At 51.4% G+C, this 13,450-nt stretch overlaps 1 pseudogene; it reads left to right on the top strand.

Annotated features, from left to right (window-relative positions):
- Positions 1 to 233: 233 nt before the first annotated feature.
- LOC119041302 (acyl-protein thioesterase 1-like) overlaps positions 234 to 13,450 on the top strand; it is an 84,716-nt pseudogene continuing 71,499 nt past the window's right edge.

Genomic DNA, 13,450 nt, shown 5'->3' with positions numbered 1-13,450 from the left:
TGAAATTGATTGATTGATTAACCAATTGAGTGATTTTGCGAAGGAAGATATCATTTCCCTCCAAACGATGGTGCTGAGTACAGAGGTGGTGACATAGTGGTGAGCAGTCATGTGGTTAGGATGGTGGTGAGACAGGTCACAGTGGTGGTGGCACTGAGTACAGTGTCAGTGAAGGACAGGATGGTGGTGGTGTTGACCACAGAACAGCACTTACAGTGGTGGCAGTTGGGATGATGTCATTGGTGGTGATTTATGATGATGCTGACAACGGCCACCATAACGGTGGTGGCGATGTGAATGTGGTGTTGATGGTGGAGACGGTGGTGCTGGCACTGACAGTGGGCTCCTGCCAGTGGTGGGAAGGTGTGATGATGGTGGTGAGAGGCAGCATGGGTGATTGGGTGATAGAAGGGCCGGGGCAGTAGTTCAGTGGTGGTGAGAGTAGTGTTGGTGGTGAGGTGAGCACCGTGGAGGTGGTGGTGCTGACGGCCGTAGTGGTGGAGTGGCGGGGAAGTTCCTAACGGCAGAGCTGGGTGCTGTGGAAATACGAAGGTGACATGAGTGATGATGAAGAATGTCATGCAGGATTAAATAGATACCAAAGGGGGAGAGGTTCTCTTAGGTGTGGGGAGCAAGAGAGATAAAGGAGGCAGCAGGATTCGAGAACAGGAGACCCACTTGGTCGGAGAGAAATTCAGTGGTGATGGGACTGGGAGAGGTCTGGAAAGTGGCACAGAGAGACTTTTGGATCCTGGGAGGGAAATGGGCAGAAGCTGTGTTGCCTGAACGACAGAGGAGAGGAGTACGAGAAGCTGAGTTGTTGGTCCCACTACTGGCCTTAAAGGGGAGCAGCAGGTGGACTGGGGCCTCTCCAGTGCAGTGAACATTTGCATTCTGCTGGCAGCATGGAGGATGAAGCTGTGAAGGGTGGCACATGGTCCAACCTTAGCACCTCTGAAGATGGGGAGGGCCCCTGATGCCCTGGAAATTGCTGCTCTCACCTTTGGTTGAGAGGAAGAAGGATCTAGAACAGTGGTCCCTCTCTCCCCCCCACAGCAGCTCCCCGAGTTTGCTAGACTAGCATTTATTCAGTGCCACTGCCTGGGAAGAGCTCTTTCCCACTTCTCCAGGGATGGCATGAAGGCTGCTCACATATGCACAAAACTGCAGATTCTCTTTTCCTAGGCAAGGACTCCTGAAAATTTCAGAGGCAGATGGCTTGTGTCTGGGCAGCCAGCACTCGCATCAAGGGGTTAATCCCCATCTGAGGACAGGGCTAGGTCTCTCCCCTCACAGTGCTCCCTGTCCTCCTCACTCCTAGGCAGAAGTCACTGGAGCCAAGGGGGCACTCACTTTGGGAGAAAGTGAAATATTTGTTTCTTCTCGTTTTAATGATATTGGTGACCTCACAAGGTTTCCATGGTGACTAGACCAAGGAGCCAGGGGGACTTGGTGAATTAAGCCAAACAACCTTCTTGCCTAGAGTCCCCTCCCCAACTCTGGGTTTGGAGAGAGGCTTCTAGATAAGCCATGAACTTGCAGAAGTAAGGGGGGGCTGGGCACAAAGGCAGAGCCCACAAAGGAAATCTGAGCTCTCTCTTCCTGTGCCCACCCCCTGTCCTGTCTGAAAAGCTCCCTTCCCCGGGGAAGGGAGACCTGGACGGTTACAGAGCACCTTCGGAGGACAGTTCCCATCCCAAGAGAAGGAAGCATTAATGGAGCAATTCTAAGCAACGAGGCAGATGAGAATACCAAGGTCATTAGGAAATAGAGCAGAGGAACGTGTTTGCAAGGAGGAGATCAGCTTCTAGTGAGGAATTGGAGGCTTGCCATATGATGCTTGGTTTTCTAAGGAGCAGCCAGGGGCTAGCCCTGAAGAACACGGGCTGTGGAAGCCAGGTGTAAATAATGCCAATGCACTTTGGTTGTGGATTTCACAGAACATTTCAGTTAAGTCTCTATCAGATGCTAGGTATGGTTTGTTTCCTCTGTCCTGCCCTGTTGCTCCTCCCCACCACTGACCTGAAGGATCACTTGAAGCCTCACTTTGCCCCTCATTAATTTACTGCTTTCGGGAACTAAATAATCAGATTGTCACATAATTCAGTGACTTAAATGCCCTTATGGCCCCAAGACAGTGTCTTAGGGCCTAAAATTCCACCACAGAAGCTCCACTGCTTTGCACCAAACCTCTCTCTGAACAGCAGCATCTTATCTGGGTGGTGACCATGGCTGTCTTCCGGGGAGGAGCAGTAGTGCTGGGAGTGGAGCCTGTCATTTTAGAAGAGGTGGACAAGAGAGTTTGCTATTCTGAAAGGCAACTGTCACGCCTTCAGCTGTGGGGTTTCTCTGAGGGAGAGTGATGGAAAACCCAGGCATCATCCAGCATGCAAGAGGACCAAGGCATGCATAACCTGCCATACTCGCACCATGGAAAATGGGAGAGAGATCTTGACGCTTCGCTTTCTGAGAATGGGCCCTGGGAGCGACTCAGCCAGTTCCTGTGCACCTGCTGTCTTGCCGGATGCCTCTGGGGGAATCAGGCCACCCCAGCTAGACGGTGCCCAGTTACCAGGAGTCCGGAGGCAGAGAGCTGGGGAGTGAGTCCCTGGCATCAGAGTGGAGGTTAGCCGGGTGTGCCTCTCCCATGGACAGTTTCTTTTAGGAAGTCTGCTTTAATGAATCCAGAGAAGCAATCTGTAATTGGCCTGTCAAATGTTCTGCAACACTCTTTTAGCTGGGATCCCACTCTCTGGGAGTCTGTGCCCTGGAGTGGATGAAGATTCTCCACCAGGGTCTGCAGACCCTCTACCCCATACCTAGGACAGCCTGGAGCCCCCAGGGCGTAGATTCTTCCACTGATGGAGTCCAGGCTCACTGAACTATAGGGAACGGCCTGGTCTCATTGTCCTGCACTGTTTGCTGTCTGTCTGGGCTCCTGGGACCCAGGCCCAAACGACTGGGTCTTCTGCTAACAGGGAAGCTCCCAGACCAAGCCTAACTGCCTCCAGCCCTGGAAGGTGCTCCAAGACAGCTTCCTCCTCTCCCTCTCCTCTGCAGTTCCCCTCTGCTGCCTCCGGCCCCTGCCGGATCCACTTTCCTATCCTCCCTCACCAGGGCTGGTACTTGGAGCTTGTTTTTGAACTTCGAGTGCCTTCCTTACTTCGTTTGCTCACTGAAGAACCCACATTAGGAACATTATTTCTTTATTTTGTGTTTTCTAACTGGAATACACTGCTCATGCATTTGTTTTGATGCTGGCCACCTTACTGACCTCTCTCGTAGTTTTTCAGTTGATTCTCTTGAGTTTTCTGGATAAGCAATCATATCATGAACAAATAATGATAGTAATTTCTCCTCCTTCCTGAACATTGTGCTTCTTTTGATTTTTATTTTTAATGTACTATCACATTGGGTAGAACTTCCAGAACAATGCAAACCAATTGTGTTAATAGCAGGCATTCTTGTTCCACTCAAACTTAAATTATGAACACCTCTTGCTCATGTTTTATCGCTAAAAATGATGTTGACTGTTGGTTGCACATAGATATTTTTTATTTTGTCAAGGAAATGTTCTCTTCTTTTTATTTTACTGTATTTTCATCAGGATTTGTCTTGGTGTCTGTTGAGGTTGCTGTGTAACTTTTTCCTTCCTAGTAATTGATATGATTGATTATATGGACTGATTTTCTGATATGTAACTGTCTTCACCCCGTTGCATTTCTATGGGAGAGAGGTCCATCGCCCCAGAGAACCCTGGTTGGACAGCATGTCTAACACAGACCCTGCCTTGGCCCCGGCCCGAATGCAGGGTGCAGTCCCAGGGAGGTTCACTGGGATGCCCAGGGATTGGAGCCGAGGCTCTGGACAGCTGGATGCAGTGTCAGCCAGTCCCTGAGTGATCTTGAAAGGCCAGTCATGTCAAATGACTCTCTTCAGTGGCTCCTGATTGCCTTCAGCAGAAAACACATGCTTCTAGGTGTATTGCCCAGGCCTCTTACAACTGGCCCTGTCCAATACCGCACCTTGTTATCTCCGCCTTCTCCCCTCTAGCTACACAGAAATCCTGGCAGGTGGCAGCCCTGTGTGGCCCCCTGTGCCTCTGGGCCCTCTCACATGTGGTTCACAAGCCTAAAATGTCTTGCCCACCTTCCTCCTCGGAAAGGACTCACAGGTCCCTCCAGGGAGCTTCCGTGACCCCGCTGGCTGAGTTAGGAGCCCCTCCGCAGGTGCCAGCCCCGGAGCTTACCGCTTTGGTGCTTACCAGGTGGAAGGTAACCCTGTGGGCACCTCTGTCTCCAGCAGCTCCGGGAAGCCAAGCACCAACCAGTTTATCTCCTGCCCCATCCCTTGCCTCCTGGGTCCCACCTCCCAGCTCAGCCTTGCCCCACAGCAAAAGTGCTCCATCAGCCTAGGTTGAACATACCCCGAACACACCCATGAGCACACTCATGTGTTCACACTCCCAAACCTACCTTGCCGAGCCCCTGCACTGCCGCTGATCCCAGAGCTCACTACCCCAACCCCCAGCAGCTGAATGTTGAGAGGTCCCAATCATGTCCCCACAGGCAACTGCAGCTCCCTAGAGCCTCTTTAGAAATGCAGTCGGCCTTGTTTCCTCCTCATAAACACCGACTTAGACTTAGCACAGTCGGGTCCCAGGGGACAGTGCTCCTCCCCAAAACTGCTGCCATTGTAGATGCGGGAGGCAGAAGCCAAGTGGGCCCTGGGGGACCAGATGACTGGGAGAGATGGGAAGGAACCGGTGAGAGGGACCCAATGGGCTGCATTGCCCTCACCCGGAGCCTGCACCCCGGGTTTCCTGCTGGCACCTGATCCGGGCCTGGCCAAGAGCTCTGCCGCTGCCTTTCCACTGAGCCTCCCCCCAGGGGCTCCTCTCCCCGTCCTCTAAGATCTGTGCCTTTTCCTGGCACTAGGCAACTAGCTAGAGTTCTCACCTTTGGGGACAAACTGATAGCAAATAGAGGGCTGCCTGACCTTTAAGCATGGCTGGGGTGGGGGCAGCCCAGACCTGCCCATTCTCTTCTGTGCATCCCCCCACCCTCGCCAGTCATCTTGACTTACACAACACATTTCTAGACAAGAATCTGTTGAGAGGTCAGGTGATGTGGTCTAAAGGGCACGGGAGTCAGGTTGTGGAGTCAGGCAGACCTGGGTTCAAATTCTAGCTCTCCCCCTTGCTAGCTTTGTGATCTTGGACTTGTTACTTACCCTCTCTGAGCCTCAGTTTCTTCACCTGTGGAACAGAGTGCCTCCCCACAGCTGTTGTGGGGGTTAAACGAAATGACCAACCCACTGAAAAGTGCTCAGCACAAGGTCTGATATGTAGTAGGCGTTCACCTAACTGATATTATAAATTGCTGGTCCGAGCAGTCTGGGCCATGGCCGTCACCTCACAGCTTTGTCTCCTAGTGGTGGGTAGAGAAACTGAGGCCCAAAGAAGAGCGAGACACCAAGTCGTGAATTCCTTCTTCAGCCTGGGCACGTGTCCAGCGAGGAGCTCTGTGCAATGAGTAACAGTTCAAGCACAGAGATCCTGATGCCTGCAGTCTTGAGTCTCAGGCTCTATCCTGTGAACATCCCAGCAGTGTCTCATTTACTGCACTTTATGTATATTAAATTTATATGTACAATAACAATATTATTATTAACTTTCACCCTCTAACAACAGAATGAAGTAGATACTTTATATTTTTATGCCTGTTTCACAGATGAGGGAACAGATCAGTTTGCATTGTGCGCGGGTCGCTTAGCTAGCAGGTGGAAGGGCCGCTTTTTGCACACAGAATGGACTCTGTGGTGGGATCAAGGAGGACACCTGGGCACCGGAAGCTCGTCTCCTCCCATTCATTCTCAGGGGCACTTGGCAGCCTGTGCCTGGGCACGGCGGGAGCGTCAGCGTTGTCCCACAGGTGCCCATCATTGGATGCTGCGCCTCAGGCAGCACTGGGTGTTTGTCTGGAGAGAGGACAGTGGGAACTTGGAACAGGAGAGTTCTTTATTATTCAGAATAATGGCACTATTTAATTTACTATTAATAATAGCTCTTGAGTCAAGCTGCTCTTGAAGAGAAGTGAGAACTAAAAGTATGTTCCTCTCTTTCCTCCCTTCCTCCTTTCCTCCCTCCTCTCCTGCCTCCCCTGCCGTGCTGTGAGCTCAGTCACAGATGACTGAGCTGTTTTGGGAGCTGGAATGGGAAAAATTGAGGCCTAGCTCACACAGTGAACCCAGTTGCCCCTCCTCGCTGCACAGCTTTGCTCTGCTTTTCCTCTGTGGGTCCCTGGAGGCCACCAACCCATCTGCTGTGAGACCTCTGGGAGGAGAGTATGACTTCTGTCCTCCTAGGCTGAGCCACGGGGCAGAGGCCAGGGGCCATGTTCCAGCTGAAACAAAAGGAAGGCTGGGCTCAGCAATCCTTGCACACCTGAATGGGGTGTGGTAGGTGGGGACGGGAGACCAGTGAGGCCAGCATCTGGTTGGGGCCCCATCTCTGCCCTCTGCATCCAGTGGGGGCACCGTGTAAGAAGCAGCACATCCAGAGAGGGACACAGCCAATAGGAGCCCTGAGCCTGTGCCAGGGGAGGATTTGGCTTGGAGTTCAGAGACGGTGGGGGGGGACCTGAGAACTGCCTTCCAAGAACGTGAAGGGTTTGGTTTCTCATTCACAAATCTTCACTGAGGGCCTTCTCTGCTGGGTGCTGAGAACGTGTGGCCCCAGTGACTATGGAGCCCCCAAGGTAGCAGAAGTGATGGATGGGAATGTGACTAGTACCGCTGAAAGTCAGCACAACGCAGGTAGGACCACAAGGTCCTGATGGAAGTCCTCGTAGGCAAGGGCTTGATTTGCCAGAGTTAGAGCTGGATGGGTTTTCTGGCTCCCAGAGGCAAAGTTGCAAAGACTCTCCTTCAAAGCCAAGTTTGGCCTTTGGGTGTTTATTCAAGATGGAACCCAGGCTCCTGAGCACTTCTCTTCCTTGACTCTGCTTCCTCATTGTGACCTGTGTGTGATCTTGAGTGTGTGGGAGGATCCACAGGATTGCCTCCCAGAAGGCAGGGGTCTTTTTCTCCCTTTCATTTAACTACCTGGTGCCCAGAGCTGTCTTCACGGGCTGTGGGATGCACCCTGATCCCTCCCCTATCCTGGGAGACAGCCACCAGCTTCCTCTCCCACACAGGTTGAGTCCTAGACATCCTTAGGTGATTGCAGAGTGCTTTGTGACACTGCTGTGGGCTGGATTCAGACAGGTTGATGTGGTGTTTAGCTTTCTTTATCTGCCTGAGCCAGGCTGCATACAACTCCTAAACACACACACTCACAAATGCCGGCTCTCCCTGTGAGGGCCCCCCTCTTTATTCAAGGAGTGATCGCGGGTATCTGAATGGATGCTTGGAGACTCTGCAATTAACACGCTGCTGCAGTATTATTAGCCTCTGATAGGCAGGTCTGCCTTTGCCAGAAACTATAAATATGTGGGGCCAATGACTCAGCAAATCTGTTGCTATTTTTCTTGCAGTTCTGTGTGGATCTGTGTCTGTGTACACCGCGGCCCCATCTCCCAGCAACTCCCATGGCTTGTATCCATGGAAACACAGTCTTCCCCAATGACAGTACTCTCAGTGACAAACACTGGGAGTGTCCCAGCCCCCTACTCACCTCGGAGAGGGATTGAGGACCACGAGAACTCCTGGAAAGCAGGAGTGTGGCACTGGTGGAGGGAGTGCCACTTTCTCAGTGGCTTCAAAAGTCCAGGCAGAGCTGGGCTTCTAAGCCCTTCCTGCTCTGGCCTATGGTCAAGGCCTTGTCACCTGTGCAAGGCAAGTGTCCTGATGAGGGACCCCTTACTGAGGCCTGGACCCTCACGGGAGTGAGGTTCACAGAGCAGTTCCTAGTGACTATGGGCAGCATGGCAGAGGAGGCAGGAAGGGGCTGTTGCCCTTGGCCATAGGGAGCACTCACATATGGGAGTGAGAGAGAGGGAAGGAGGGGCAGGGGTGCTGAGGTGAGGAAGGAGATAAAATGTGGTATAAAATCCAGGGGCCTGTCTCCTGACCTTGACTCTGTCACAAGAAGCTGTGGGACAGAGGGAAGAAAATGGGCTTTGGAATCCCTTCCTCCATTCCTTCCAGAAATACTCACTTTGGCTCACTGTGTGCCCGGCCTTGCACTGGGTGTGGGGACACAGGGATCAGACCCGACCCTCCTCCTTAAGGACTTGTAGGTGGGGAGAGGACAAACTCAACATCAAGTCAGCGAGTTCAGGGGTTGTAAAGGTCAGGATGGAGTAGCAGGACACGGGACGGTGAGCAGGCCAGCCTTCGGGCCAGGAGAGGCTTCCTCAGAGATCTGACGCTCCTGGAGAAGAAGGATGAGGCAGAGGGGGCATGTCACACAGACGCGCAGGTGGGGAGCAGGTTGGGGACGGTCACACACAGAGCTCCAATGCTGGCATGTCCTTGAGAAATCGACCTAAGCTTTCTGGCCTCTGAGATGGGAAACTAGAACACCTAACCCTACAGGGCTGGGTGAGAATTAACCAAAGCATCTGGCCCCAACTGTCCATAGTGAGCGTTTATTGCACTAACTATACACCAGAACAGTCAGCGTGCCAGTTATTTTCTAACCTCCGGGCTCAGTTTCCTTATGTTAAATGACCAGGCTGGACCGGCTAATGTCCAGAGGCCCAGCAGCTCTGCCTCCCCTTGTCCTGTTTTCCCACCTTCCAACAGGTTTCAGAAGTGAAGGGATGGATCACGGAATCATCTAAAGAACATCGACAGAGATTTGTTAAGGGTAGCTTGCTTCTCCCATGCTCAGGGAATGAGGGCCAAGCTGCGGTCACAGCGGCCACCTCCATGGGACACAGAGGAACAGGAGACCCAACCTCTCCCTCAGAACACCCTGACGGGACAGGCAGCTGTGCAGCCACAACCCCGGGTCTGCCATGCTGGCCCCCGCGCTCCTGGCTGCTCTGCCGCTCCTGTTTTGGTAGCGAGAGGACTCCATGCCCTGAGCTCTAAGGACCGACTGACTACTTCTGGCCTCTTGGCCACTTAGGTCCTTGTTCTCAAAGTGCTACGGAGGCCAGGGAGCTGAAATGACTGAACAGCCTCTTTGTTGGATCATAGTGACCCTGTGAAGTAACTACTATTACCCTTATCCCCATCTCATGAAGGAGGAAGCTACACCTCAGAGAGTTTAGGGGCCGGCCCAAGGTCACCCAGATACATTTGGCAGAACTGGGTTATCAGTCCAGGTCAGCACCACTCCAGGGCCCTTGTTCTCTCTCTGCTCTGCACCCCACCATCTGGAACTCTGGTAAACCTCCTCAAACCCTTTGGGAAGTAGAGGAGATATAAATAGCATGTGAGATTGTGAAGCCAAAAAAGCACACAGAACAATACCCACAGGCTGGCTGGCAGTCGTGTAAAACACCACCTGGAACCAAAATGTTTGTGTACGTATGTGTGTGTCTGGGAGGACGTGACAGAAGCAGGTCTGGAAGGAGGGCTGTGCCTCTGTTGGAGCTGCGTCGCCCCTGGAGTGGGGGGCAGGGGCGGAGTAGACATAGGGAAAACGGGGAAAATCCCCTTATTAGTCAATATATTTCTGAATTGGTTTTATTACAGTGATCATTTGTTCATGTATTACTTATGCAGTAAAGACACGGTACCCAGGAGGCATGATTCTGCCTGGTGAGCCATCTCCCCATGCCCTAGGTGGTGTCGTATGGGGCTGGGGCAGGTGGTGGCCCTGGTTTGTGAGGGGGGGTCTGACAGCCAGGTGGGCTGGTTCATGGGAACTTTCCAGACAGACATGACAGGTTTTTGCCAGGAGACCCTATGTACTTCATCCATCTTTCCACACTGAGAGCAGCCCCTCAGCCCATTTTGTAGTGGGACACCTTTAAGTCCGAGACGGATCAGCTCAGGTCAGAGCACCACCCTCACTGTGGTTTGGTTAGTTAATATACCTGCGTCATTGGCAAGGCTCAGAGAATCATGAGCTTCATCTTCAGACAGGCCTGGCTTTGACCTTACACTGTCGGTCATAGGTTCTCGGGCCTCAGCTTTCCTCTCTGTAAAGTGTGATCAAAATACCTACTTTGAAGAGTTTCCGAGCAGGTTGACTGAAACAGAGTTTGCTGCGTGGATGTCACAGGACAGGGGCTCTGTTCACGGTACTGCCCCAGATCTCTTCTTCTTTCTTTTTATGTCTAAGGGATGCTGTTCTGGGCTCAGCCTTGGGCAGATATGACACAGGCCTTGGCCTGAACTCTGGCTCGTCCACAAGGAAATAATTACCAAGGAAACACAGGGCACATGCAAGGTACCAGGAACCATGCAAAGGGCTTGCGAACAACTCCCTTAATCTCAATCCCTACCTCTAACATAGGTGCTACCTACCGTTATCCCCACTTCGCAGATGTGGGAATTGAGATACCAAGGTTATGCTGGCCTCATAAAATGACTTTGAAAGGGTTCCACCTTTTTATATTATTAGGAAAACTTTGTATAGTAAGGTTTATCTATTTTTCTTAAATATTAGATAAAAATCAGCAGGAAAATCTTCTGGGCCTGGAGTTTTCTCTGTAAGAAAAGTTTTGATTAAAATTCCAGTTCTTTCAGGGCTTTGGAAGAATTCTATTTTCTGTTTCTTCATGTGTCAGTTTTGGTAAATTTTCTTCCCTTTGAGAAGACGGTAACTATTCCTGCCAGGCAGGTTTATTGGGTGGAGTAATGGAGCTCACTTACTTGTTCCACGCTGTAACCATCTAGGCCTGAAACACACTAGGTCTCCTGACATTGCACTTGGTCATCCTGACGTCCGCCCCTCCCTCCTTCAGAGCCCAGGAGGGCCAGGATAGGAGCCAGCACCTGCTCACTGGGTGTGGGGCCTGAGCTCTTCTAAAATGCAAGAGAGTGAACAGTAAAATGACAACAAACTCACAACTATCAACGATGAACCTAACACAAAACAAAAAGGAGAAAACACTAAGCAAACAACTAGAACAGAAACAGAGTCACAGAAATGGAGATCACACGGAGGGTTATCAGAGGGGAAGGGGAGGGGGGAGAATGGGGGGAGGTACAGGGAATAAGAAGCATAAATGGTGGGTACAAAATAGACAGGGGGAGGTTAAGAATAGTATGGGAAATGGAGAAGCCAAAGAACTTATATATATGACCCATGGACATGAACTAAGTTGGGGGAATGCTGGTGGGAGGTGGGGTACAGGGTGGAGAAGAATAAAGGGGAGAAAAAAATGGGACAGCTGTGAAGCATAATCAATAAAATATATTTAAAAATCACACACACACATACAAAAGAAATAATACATAAATAAAAATTTGAGAGAGGACTGGGTTAGGGCGGGAAGGCCTGAAAGTTTGGCACATGCAGCCCAAGGGGCTGTACAAGGCCTGGGGCAGCCCGGAGAGCCAATGGAAACACTGTACTAGGGCCCTTCTCCGTGTCAATGGGCCGAGCGGTCCTGGTTTTGAAATGCTGAGCACCTGACTGGCACTTGGGTAATGCTTATGAAGGGAGAGTAAGGAACAAGGGAATGGAGGGCAGGGGAGATGCAGAGGAAAGGTTTCTTGGTCCAGAGGAGGACAGGGAAGGTGTTTTAGGGGCTTCCCTCACGAGTAAGCCTTCGGGGCCAGGTGGTTACTACCTGAGGGGATGTCCCCTGCCCCTGCCCCTTCCCCTGCCTCCTGCTGGATCTTCGGCTCCCAAAACTGAGTCCAGGAGGAGGTGACTATAATTGCAGACCCTGCAAGATACCCCCATGACCACCCCTCCAGCTCCAGAGCCCAGGCTGGAGAGCTTGGATCATAACTTCTGTGACCCTTTGGCTGTGACGCTGCCTCCTCACTGAACATCAGGGTTGAGTGGGGGCTGGGCAGAATGCCCAGAATGAGAAGCTGCTTTGGTATCTTGGCTCTGGGCTTTCACCCCCTCCATGCTGTGTGAAGCTGTAAGGACGTAGGTCTGTGGCTGGAAGTACTCATCCCTGAGTCCAGGCTTCTGGTGACTATCACTAGCAGTCTTCTATTTATGCAGAGGTGTTCTAGTCCCCGAGACAGCTTGGCACAGCAGAGCTGCCCACACGGCACTAGGGTCTCTAGGAGAGCTCAGTAAGCTCTGAAAGAAATGAATGAGCCAATGAACGATGGCTCATTGAATGACTGAAATACCTACTACATGTACCAGCACGGAAGGTGAAAGACACCTTGTCTGGAGAGGGAGGCGGGGTACACTGTAGCACTGCATCTGTGGGTGACGAATGCAGTGCTTAAAGTGGCCCAGGGTATCATGGGGTACAAAGGAAAAATGCCCAGTCCATCCTAGTGGTACGGCCAGGGCGACAGCGGTGATTTCTTACAAGAGGGCTGAGTTTTTTTGTTTCTGTTTTTTTAAAATGGGATGAGTTTTAAAGAATAAGTAGGAGTTACCCAGGAGGTCAGTGGAACTGGGAGAGTTCAGAGGGTAAGAAACACACATGCAGTTACGCAGGTGAGTGAGAATCCTGATCTCAGTCAGTTAGTAAAGTTAGTTAATACTCAGCGTATTTCCAGGGCATTTACTGAGCCTAGAGAGTCCTGGGCTCACAGTGCATTGGAAGCTCAGGGTCCCGACCTCTCCGGCATATACCAAGGTCAGGGGAAAGACATCCTTTTCTACCCAAGCTCGGCATTCTAAATGGAGGAGGGTGGTATAACAACCAAGGATGCACAAGGCTGTAAGTAAAACATAACCTAATAAATGGTTTCCTAACACTTACGAGGGTGGTATTGGTTCCATACAACAAGGATGGGCAGTCCAGGGCTGGTGTGAAAAGTTCACTAGGCTGTCTTGGCCCCAGGTTCCTTCCATCCTTTCCCCCAAGATTCTTAGTGCAAAAGCCTTTGTTTCCATGCATGTTGCTTCATAATAGTAAGATGGCTGCAGCAACTCCAGATCTCTGTCCATATTCTAGGCAGAAAGAATATGGAAAAGCAACAGGGAATGCCAATTCTGCAGCTTTTAAAAAGAGCACCCTGAGCCCTGGCTAGTGTGGCTCAGTGCATTGAGTGCTGGCCTGTGAATCCAAGGATTGCCAGTTCGATTCCCTGTTCAGGCACATGCCTGGGTTGTAGGCCAGGTCCCCAGTTGTGGGGAGTGGGGTGGGGGGACGTGAGAGGCAACCAATCAGTGGATCTCTCACACATTGATGTTTCTGTCCCTCTATTTCTCCTTTCCTTCTCTTCTCTCTAAAAATAACAAAATCTTTAAAAATAAAATTAAAAAGCACCCTGAAACTCCCCAGTGCTTCCTTTACATCTCATTGGACAGGAGTGGGTCACATGGCCACTCTAGACTGGAAGGTGGCTGGGGAGAAAGAGGTGTGGAAGGGCTTGGGATGACTAGCTAGCGGTGTCTGCTACA

Source organism: Artibeus jamaicensis, unplaced genomic scaffold, assembly GCF_021234435.1.
Source record: "Artibeus jamaicensis isolate MK-2021 breed Jamaican fruit bat unplaced genomic scaffold, CSHL_Jam_final scaffold_286, whole genome shotgun sequence".
NCBI classification, from domain to species: domain Eukaryota; kingdom Metazoa; phylum Chordata; class Mammalia; order Chiroptera; family Phyllostomidae; genus Artibeus; species Artibeus jamaicensis.
The sequence above is the reverse complement of the archived record's forward strand: the minus strand, read 5'-3'. Positions and strand labels throughout refer to the sequence as shown.